Source organism: Megachile rotundata, unplaced genomic scaffold (assembly GCF_050947335.1).
Source record: "Megachile rotundata isolate GNS110a unplaced genomic scaffold, iyMegRotu1 scaffold0057, whole genome shotgun sequence".
Classification (NCBI taxonomy): Eukaryota; Metazoa; Arthropoda; class Insecta; order Hymenoptera; family Megachilidae; genus Megachile; species Megachile rotundata.
Window position 1 is genome coordinate 349,725 of NW_027473354.1, and position 7,037 is coordinate 356,761.

General features: G+C 54.3%; 1 pseudogene; it reads left to right on the forward strand.

Moving 5' to 3' along the window:
- The first annotated feature begins 1,731 nt into the window (after nt 1-1,731).
- LOC143266176 (U2 spliceosomal RNA) lies at nt 1,732-1,910 on the forward strand (annotated as a pseudogene).
- The last annotated feature ends 5,127 nt before the right edge of the window (nt 1,911-7,037 follow it).

Sequence of the window (7,037 nt, forward strand, 5' to 3'; positions counted from 1 at the left end):
GTGGAGTACCTCCGGTAGCAGACCTTGCTGAGGTTACCCTCGTGGCCCACGCATTCAAAATGCTGAATGCGGAGGACACGACGGTCTCCGAAATTGCAAGGTTTACGTTGAAAATCGCTGCCCGCGAGAAGCTGCGTCGAGATCCGACAGACGAGGATCTCGCACAATACCTCTCGGGTTCGCTCGAGGGAGATTGGGCGAGGCCGACGACGGGGCGCTCGTCGTTCTGGTCGAGGGTGCGATCTGCAGCGCTCAGGTCGAGCGTACGTCTCGGTTTTCGATGGGAGTATTGCGCTGATCGAGCTGAACTCTCAGTGGCGTGCAGAGCACCGAACGGATGTCGGGTTGTGATCCCTCCGTCTGCCAAGGCAACCGTCATCAGCAGAATGAGGGCCGCCGTTTCCGAGTATTGGATGTCCTCGCTTCTGAAGAAGCCGGACCAGGGGAAGGTGTTCGACGCAACTTCCCGCCATGCAGCGAGCAATCGCTTCATGCGTACGGGCGAGTTTATCCGCTTCGCTGATTGGCGCTTCATCCATCGGGCCCGCCTCGACGTGCTCCCCTTAAATGGGGCGCGTCGATGGGGGAACGATGATAGGCGTTGCCGGCGATGCGGATATGACGCCGAAACCCTTCCCCACGTACTCGGACACTGCGGCCCCCATTCTGCCGCCAGGCAGCGGAGGCATGACAACCTCGTCCAGAGGCTCGTACGGGCGATCCGGCTCCCAGGGGAGCTCCGGGTCAACCAACGCGTCCAGGGTGTCACCGACGAGGTCTCGGCGCTGCGACCTGACATTGTGGTCAGGCACGAGCCGTCGAGGTCCGTCGTCATCGTCGATGTGGCCGTGCCCTTCGAAAACACTCTTGCGGGTGTAGAGGAGGCAAGAGTGCGTAAGATCGCCAAGTATCAGTCTTTGGCTGATAGCTTGCAGCGGCGCGGCTACAGAGTCGTTGTCGACGCGTTCGTCGTTGGCGCACTGGGCGCTTGGGACCCGGGGAACGAGTTCGTCCTCGATCTCCTCCGCATTTCACCGCGATACGCATCCCTCATGAGGAAACTAATGGTTGCCGAAACGATAGCATGGTCGCGTGATATTTACGTAGAGCACGTGTCAGGAGTGCGGCAGTACTCAGAGTCCAGAGAAAATAATAGACCTGAAAATGGCAACAATAGAGAAGTTATTAACATCAATGATAGACAAGAAGAAGGATGCGATACGTAAATCAATTAATAAAAATACTATAACTAAGTAACTCTTGTTCAAGGCTACAGCTAGATTTAGGAATGCAAGGCCCTAACATAGTAATAGAATATTGGAATTAATAAAAGTAAAGCTTCTGCATCTCCTCTTCAACAGAGTAGTGAGATTTATCTCCTCGATTGGAGTATTGATTTAAAATAATGCAATTGCCTGAAAAGTCCAAAAATTGTGATCATATATATAAATAATGTATATTGTTCCCCTTAGGTTTTTTTGTATTTTTATTTGTATTTGCTATTGTACATTGTGAAGCTGTGGAAGGGTTGGATCAAGAGAGCCAAGACCTTGTGCATCAGTGACGCGCCCGGAGTGATTGACAAAAAATTCCAGCCGGGCAAGATGAGGCTAATAAGTATATGTTTGTACAGGAAAGGTCCTGAAATATAAAATACGTCAGAAGATTAATTGTTAAAAAGAATAAAATTGTTAAAATATGTACCACCCTCTCGCTTCGGCAGGGGGAACATTAAGTGTTAAAATAAACTCCAATTTATCTGTTCTTATCAGCTTAATATCTGATACACTCCCCATCGGGGAGTCAGAATATTAATCTTATTTTTGCAATCGGTCGGACTCCGGGGCTTGCTCCGACTCCGACGCGGATCGTACCTGCCTTGCAGTGCCGCAGGACGCGGCCCACATATTCTATTCTGCAAAAATATTCTGACTCCTCTTAGTAGTCATAGTGTTGCGTCTAAAGTTTTATCGCGTCCGCGTTCGCGTTGGTTCGTCCACGTGCGGCACGGCTGTGCGACTCGCGAAGTGCCTTGGCGGAGGGACTGCGACAGACTGGCGGTGAGTGACTGGTTCTGGCGGTGGAGGGCAGTAGTGTAGCGGCTGTAGAGTGGTGCCCCTGGAGGCGCTAAGTAGTACTTAGAGTTTGCAGGTGGACGTTTCGATTTTCGAAACAAGCGCCGCGAACCGCCTTCAGCGGTCGCGGTATTGCTCGCGGAGTAGGTGTTTACCTATTGTTTGTCCCTGCTATCGGTGCGAACGTTAGTTCAAATCGATAGCAGCTCACCTTCCCCTGTCCCCCAGTCACTGTTTTTGCTCGTAGTTTTTGAGCTCCTGTACCGGTCGAATTCGATCGTTACAGGTAGACAATTCGAGAACTCTATTGTTCTCTTTGCAGTAGATTAATTAATTTGTTGCTATCGCCGTTAATTATCGAGGTACACGAGTCCCTTTACAACTCGTGCAGTTCGATAGCAGTCATATCCAGTCTCTCTGTGGTAATTTCGTGGTTTTCATCGCGAAATTGCCGCACGGAGCGATTCGCACGGTCGTACGTACATCGTCCGTTGCGTTTTAATTTTAGTGTTTGACTCTAGTTTATTAATTAGGTTACTTTCTAGTCATTAGTTTGTAAGTTATTTAAAATCTAGTCATTAATTGTAAGATACCTGATTAATAAACTAGTAGATTAAAGTAACACTTGACTCGCGAAAGCGTCATTTAAAGCTTGTATATTTATTAATTTATTTATTTATTTAGTTTTCTAGGGGAGTTTATTTATTTATTTGTCTGTTTATTTATTTATTTATTATTATTTTACACATCAGGATGACGAACCCCCGGCTGGAGTGCATATTAGTGAACAATGAAGTTCATGTTCCCTTCCCCTTCCCTGAAATATTTAAGTGCCCGTTTTGCTATAGGGAAGGGGCTGCTTTACAAAAAGGGTCGGGCGCGTATCAGAGGCATGAGGATCTTGGAAAGCACCTCCGCATAAGACATCAAGGCGTGACCCGGCGATTCGTGTGCAGCAGATGCGCCTTCACCGACGATAGCGCTTATGCGATAAAGAAGGTGAAGGCGCATTTCGCTGCCGCGCACCCGGGAAATGCATCTCCTCGTGCCTCTGGGGCGCGCCCGTCACCGATCGCGGGCAGCATTAGAAATAAAGAAAAGGAGAAAGAAAGGGAAAAAGAAAACGAGAAAGAGTTAGATGAAAGTAATGACAATAATAATAACAGTATTAACGAAAATAGGAATCCAGCCGGGGGGGATATCACCGAGTCGCGATCGGTTAGATTAGACGAGGCAACTGCCGAATTGACGAGGGAGGCCCCCTCCCCGCTTACCGCTGGACAAACGACCTCACTAGCAACCATGTCACGCCGTACGAGCACAACGACAGCGACAAGCGCCCGGAGTACCGTGGCTGCTGGGAAGAAGCCGGTAAAGAAGAGCTTGACGGCAAGGTCGGCAACAACGAAGTCGGTAACGGGGAAAACTAACTTACTGACGAGCTGGGCCGTCGGTAACACGGGCAAGACGACGACGGCAGCGACATCCAGACGCAGCGGAACGCCGTCCAGTCCGCTAGATGGACGACCCTCGGCAGCGGCGAGCCCCATAACACCGTCGACCACACCGACAACGAGGAAAACAACCCCGAAAGAAGCAACTGGCAGGACCAGGGGCACGTCGACGGAGACCGGCGCCGCAAGTGGCGGGTCGGTGTCAATGGGTGGTTCAAGGGGGAGTACAACAACATCTAGTACTCCCCCCACAATAGCCAATAAGAAAAACAGCCCGGTGAAGATACGGCGGAGCACCCGGGCCTCAACCGAACCACCTCAACCCGACCCGCCCCAACGAACCAGGACAACGAAGAAGGTGACCCCGGCTGTCACATATGCAGAGGTCACGAAGGGCCAAGTGGCCGCCACAACCACAACCGCGACAAGGAGAGTGACACGGGCGATGTCTCTCCCGCCTGTGTCCGAAGAGAAGAAGAAAGGGGGCGCATCAACACCACCCGCGCCTCCCACCCTGTCGATGGCGGCCACATGCACTTTTGCGACAGCCGGGACACTCACACTGACGACGACATCGGTGTGTAGCAGGCCGGTGGCCGCAATTGCCGTCACCACGAAGCGCGGAGGGGGAGGGAAAACATCTCCGAGGGGACCGAAGGAGAAAGTCGAAGTTACGTTCCTGGAGTCCGCACCGATTACAAGATCGCGGGCTGCCAGAGCCGCCACGGAGCCCCCTCGGACCTCCCCCAGGACTAGGCGCGGGGCGAGAGGCGGCACGCCCCCCATAGAAGTGACGGCAGGAGAAGAGGTCACCCTGAAAGAGCAGGAGGAGCGCCCTACGACGAGAAGGAGTGCCCGGGCGAAGACATTGTCGCCCGGAATGGAGAAAGAGACGAGGAGCCCCCCACCGACCACCCGGGGGGATGAAGAAGGGAACGCAAATTCCATCAAAGCGTCCCCTGTGATGGGGCGCTCAGGAAGAAGGGTAGCGTTGCCTGCAATAGCCGAGTCGTCGCCAGTGATAATCGCGGCGCCGGCACAGGAGAAGGAGGATAAGGAGGAGCAGAAGGAAGAAGAGGAGAAATTACGGGGCCTCACGCCGCTGACCACGAGGCGAATGGCTGGACGGCAGGAAGCCACCGTGGAGGGACAAACGACGACCCCGTTACCGAGGACGCCGGAGATGCAGCCACGGATTGAAGCAAGAGGACTGGGAGAAGAGGATTTGATCCGGGCACCACGAGCTAGTGGGGTCAGGACAAAGGGACGGGGTCTCCCGAAAATTATCAGGGACGTAACCGATAGGGGAACTAGCCCTATCGGTTTTAATATTAATTGTAATTGTAGTTGTGGATGTCCTAGGTTAAGCGAAACCGCCAACAGTGCGACTAATTCCCCCGGGTCACACCGGGGCTCTGTTTTTAGACGGGAGAATCAGAATGGGCAGAACAGGACGGGCCGAGGGGGTACCAATAATAACAATAGAAGATCTGCAGTGAGAAACGAGGAATTTCAGTTTCCAAGAAGGGCTATTGACCCAGCTTTGCAAGGCGAACGAAGACAACCCCTCAGTGTCCAGACCCGATGGCCGCCGGGGGCGCGCGGGAGGGGGTCAGTTACCCCTGGGTTCTCTGATGAGCGCCGCGGGAGGAGGATTGGGCGCAGTCCGGTCCGGCGAGCACGGCTCCCCGAGGTCGAGTGCCCCGACAGGCAGAGCGTCGAGCGCGCGCCTGGTGCCGAACGACCCGGCTTGCTTCAGCGAAGCAGTCGGGAAGCGATAGGCGCCGAGCGGTCAGTTCTCGTCGAGCTGTCTGAAGGGGTTTCCGATGCTCAGGGGCTGGAGTCTTTCGCTACGAAAGTGGCGGAATTCTTCAAAAAGCATGGAGTCGTGTCAACCGGCCGGGCTGCAAATCCAGCCACCAGGAGGCGAGAGGGCCGGCCAACAAACAGAGCGAGGGCGGAGGCGAGTGACCATCGCGCGGACAGTTCGTCGGCGACCGGTGCTCCTTCCAACCGCCAGGAATACGTTCGGGAGGCGACGCGCATACAGCGCTTGTTTCGGACAAACCGGAAGCGTGCGGTCCGAGAGGTTCTCAAGGGTTCCTCTCCACAATGCGAAGTATTGTTGAGCACTGTTCAGCAATACTTTGCAGGTATGTATGCTCTCCGGGATTGTCCGGGGCCCCTCCCGACCATCCATTTTGAGGAAGCGCGAGGAACTGCCTCCTTGGTCTCGCCCTTTGAGATCACCGAGGTACGTCGTCGACTTGGGAGGATGAAGAACTCATCCCCTGGGCCTGACGGCATTACCTACGGTGACCTCAAGAGGGTTGACCCGGATGCGCAGCTACTCACGGCGCTTTTTAACACCTGCCTCAAAATGGAGCGTATTCCTGACTGTTGGAAGGAGTCAAACACCGTTCTTGTCTACAAGAAAGGTGACCGGAATGACCTGGCGAACTGGCGCCCGCTCGCGATGGGTGACACCACGCCGAAGCTTTTCGCTGCTGTAATGGCCGACCGCCTAACCTCCTGGGCCGTTACTCATAAACGGCTTTCCGAATCCCAGAAGGGCTTCCTGCCGCACGAAGGTTGTCTTGAGCACAACTTCGTGCTACAGGCTAGCCTTGAAAACGCTCAGCGGAGGAAACAGGAGTTGGTGGTGGCGTGGCTGGACCTTTCGAACGCGTTCGGATCGGTCCCCCACTCCACCATCACTGGTTTGCTGGCCAACGCTGGCGTTCCACCGGCGGTAGTCAATATCGTCAGCAGCCTTTACGCAGACTGCTCGACGAGGGTCAGGACGGCTGAGGGGTTTACGGAAAGAATCCCAATTAAATCGGGAGTGAAGCAGGGGTGCCCCGTCAGCCCTATCCCATTCAATATAGCAATCGAGCCCATGATCCGCGCAGGCGTGGAGTCGGGCCACGGATACGTAATCGCCGACCGCAAGATCACGGCATTAGCATACGCGGATGATGTAAATGGACGGGACCAGGTACTAGAAACGAGGTTTGAGATCGGAGGCGAACTCGTTCCAGCTCTGGGAAAAGGTGAACCTTACGAGCATCTAGGTGTCCCTACTGGGGTTCAGCTGGATCAGACGCCGTACACCACGATCCGTGGCGTGCTGGGCGACCTGGGCGCTGTGGATCGCTCCCTCCTAGCCCCTTGGCAGAAACTTGAGACGCTGGCAGTATTTATACTGCCTCGTCTTGACTTTCTGATGAGGGGAGCCAGTATGCGTCGAGCGTTTTTGTCGGATCTCGATGCGGCTAACAAACGGGTGGCGAAAGGGTGGCTCAACCTGCCCCAACGCGCGAGCCCGGAGGTACTCTATATCCCCCCTCTAGGGGAGGATGTGGAGTACCTCCGGTAGCAGACCTTGCTGAGGTTACCCTCGTGGCCCACGCATTCAAAATGCTGAATGCGGAGGACACGACGGTCTCCGAAATTGCAAGGTATGCGTTGAAAATCGCTGCCCGCGAGAAGCTGCGTCGGGATCCGA